General features: G+C 35.8%; 1 protein-coding gene across 2 annotated transcripts in view; it reads right to left on the minus strand.

Moving 5' to 3' along the window:
• LOC117167457 (SAGA-associated factor 29) overlaps positions 1-3,172 on the minus strand; it is a 92,017-nt gene that overhangs the window by 60,670 nt on the left and 28,175 nt on the right. The gene's annotated exons all lie outside the window — the stretch shown is intronic.

Here is a 3,172-nt window from a genome sequence, read left to right on the forward strand (position 1 = left end):
TTTGGTTTATTGAGCGAACCAGATTTTTATTAACACATAAAGTATAGTTACCGCTATTCTATAGGTAAAGAGGATTTACAATCAAATTTACCTTGTGAAGGGTTTCCTGACGTATCTTATTTCTATTTTGCTTACTTTGATGTTTTTAACTGAAGCTCGATCTCGTCCTTGGTGACAGGAGTTGAGATGGCACTGCTTAGTACGCTCTAGGACTTACCGTCTATTTGACAAGCCCAGTTTTTTTGTGAAGTTTTCGGTAGAGGTAATCCTTCGTCGAATAGTGGATCAAGAATTTGTGACGGAAAAATAAAAGTATAAATATACAGCTGTGATTAAAACTTGTTTATTGTAACTTTGGAAGTATGGCCGTAGAACAGACTTTTCAATATAACAATTTAAGCATTAATGTCCACTCAGGCATCGTTGGGCCTATTCGAAGTGTCATTAGCCACCAGGTAGGGGCTGTGAGGTGCAAGCGATGCACATTCCACCTTAAGACTAATTTTGTGATGTTTGCATAGTGACAGCGTTACACAGGCCGGTTCCAAAAACTGAAATGACGAAAGTTAGGATTGATTCAATTTTCATTAGCAAAATTTTTTTATTTATATAATTTGAAGAAAGTGAAAAGAATATGCATAAAAATAGGTTAATCTTTGCAGTAATAATAGAACTTTTAAAGTGCACACGAAAGTATAGCTAGATACACCATAGCGTGTCGAATCCAGGCCAGTTACGAAAACTAACATTTAAAACTATTGCTTGTTTCAGTTGTAATTACCAGAATTAGTTTATTCACATTATTGGTATAAAGCGAAAAAAAAACATTGCTGAAAATCGGTTAATAATTGCAGTAAAAATGGAAACGTTAAAGCGCATACAAAAGAGTAACTTTACCGAAAACTAGACACCTAATCCCTCATTTTGAATAATAAGTACTTAAAGAAAAACTACTGATTAAGAAGTTTGATTAAATTCGAACAATAAGCCTTACTAAAGGATTTTTCAGTTTGCTAGTTATAATTGTGAGAAAAGCTTTCTAACGCAATTAGCAAACGACTTCGGTTGATAAAAATTATGATTTTCATTTCATGAATTTGAATTTCAAATAATGAATATTGAAATAGCATTAGAATGTATACAAGTAAAAATTATTACAGTTTTTATTTTTGAAACATGGAATATGATACCGTCCCGGTCAGTAGTAACCGAGAGGTAATTTTCCGCTTGTAATTCTTAACTAGGCAACTATCGTTTAAGATGACCCGGTGAGATTTCCAGAAGGAATTCGAAGTCATAAGATTCAATGAACAGGCAACTTTTCCCTAGGTTCTATCGGATGGGACGACGCGGACAGAATACCTGACTTCCTGAATGAGGGGAAGAGAGTCCCAAGTGTAGGGACGAAATAAGAAGTTCGTCCGTTATTATTTCATTCGGAAAAGAACGGATTATAGATCCCGTAAGAGGCTTCTTTAAAATAAAACTAGTTTATTTATCTTTTTCCCTGGGCTGGATTCAAAGAGACAGTAAGTTCATGCGGACTCGAGCTAGTCGAGAGGCTGAGTCATCTAGGGTAAAAAAAGGGTGGGGGTAAGGGGACCCGAAACATCGCCCACTCCTGAGAGATTCAATGCACGAAGGTGTGAGACTGATGCGACGCAGCCGCGCCAGTCACCCACCCGCGATAAATGATCTCCCTAAGGAATTATCGAATTGGAATAAGTCATTGTGTGTTACCCGTTCGGGCATTGATACACAATCTGAGAGACATTTGGCATAATTGGAATTTAAAGTGACGTCTATTATATGTGGGAAAAAGCCCGGAAGTGAGGGAAAACCACAATATTTGATAGTTTTTTTTATGAATGAAAAAATTCCATGAAGAAGTCTTTCGGCATTGCGTGCTTGCGAAGCGGGTTAAAATTATATTTTCCTAGAGAGGAAATATGTTCAAAAGGTGATGATGTAGATTCATAGAATTTAGTGATGGTTTCTTTTATATACTCTAAAACGCAAGGTAATTAAAATTCTTTGTGAAGGACAGAGTTCTTGGTATATCTAGGGGTTTGTGATACGTCCGAGAAATTTATTTTGTATGATCTGGATGTGATTGATGTTACTTTTTTACGCCCCTACCTAAATTATACAGGCATAGGTTATGATTTATCGAATTAACATTTTGTAAATAAGGATTTCATATTCAGGTTTTAGACTCGAGTATCTGTTAATAATAAAATTTCTGCGCGAGATAACTCCGAGAGCTTTCCCTTTAGTTCCGTGGATATGCTCTTGTATATTGAGACGTTTATAAAGTTTATCCCCTAGATATTTTACGGAATTTTTCCATTCTATTGGTTCATTAAACATTTTTGTTCAATCTATTTTGGCAATCTTTCTGACTGAGAAAAGAATTGATTCTGACTTTGCTACATTAATTTTTATTCTCCAAAGCTTAGTCCATGCCTCAATGATTTCAAGTGCTTTGTTAAGAAGTTTTAAGATTCTTGGAACTAACCAAGAAGAAGTAAATAGCGCGGTGTGATCTGCATACATTCCAATTGTAACTTCGGGGACCGCAGGAATGTCGTTAACGTAGATAATAAAGAATACCGGTCCTAGAATGCTGCCTTGGGACATCTCCGCTCTAATGAATTTTTCTTTTGAAAGTGCCTGGCCTAGTTTAACTAAGAATTTTCTGTTGGAGAGATAGTATGGTATGAAAATGGATAAGCTCTTTCGGGAAATTGTAATTTATTAGTTTTCTGAGCATTCCTACATGTCAGACACTATCAAAGGCTTTTTCTACATCGAGAAAAAAACAGCTCTATTATGTTTCTTCGATTGAAATTTAAGCTAATGGCTTCGGTAAGCTCAAGCATCATGTGCTGCGTAGAGTGACCTTTTCTAAAACCGTATTGTTGCGGTTTAATGATTCTATTTTTCTCGAGGTGATAGTTTATGCGAATACCAGGTGTATACATATGAAACCGGTATTTTTTCAAGAAAAAAACACATTTATTTCAAGAGAATGATAACAAATATTTTATTCAAAGTATGCGCCCTTGCGGGCTACACATTTTGTCCACCTTTCAGGCAATTTATGGATACCTTTCCAAAAAAAGTCTTCGTTTTTTGAAGCAAACCAGTCATCGAGCCATTTTCCAACATT

This window comes from Belonocnema kinseyi, chromosome 2, assembly GCF_010883055.1.
Source record: "Belonocnema kinseyi isolate 2016_QV_RU_SX_M_011 chromosome 2, B_treatae_v1, whole genome shotgun sequence".
Classification (NCBI taxonomy): domain Eukaryota; kingdom Metazoa; phylum Arthropoda; class Insecta; order Hymenoptera; family Cynipidae; genus Belonocnema; species Belonocnema kinseyi.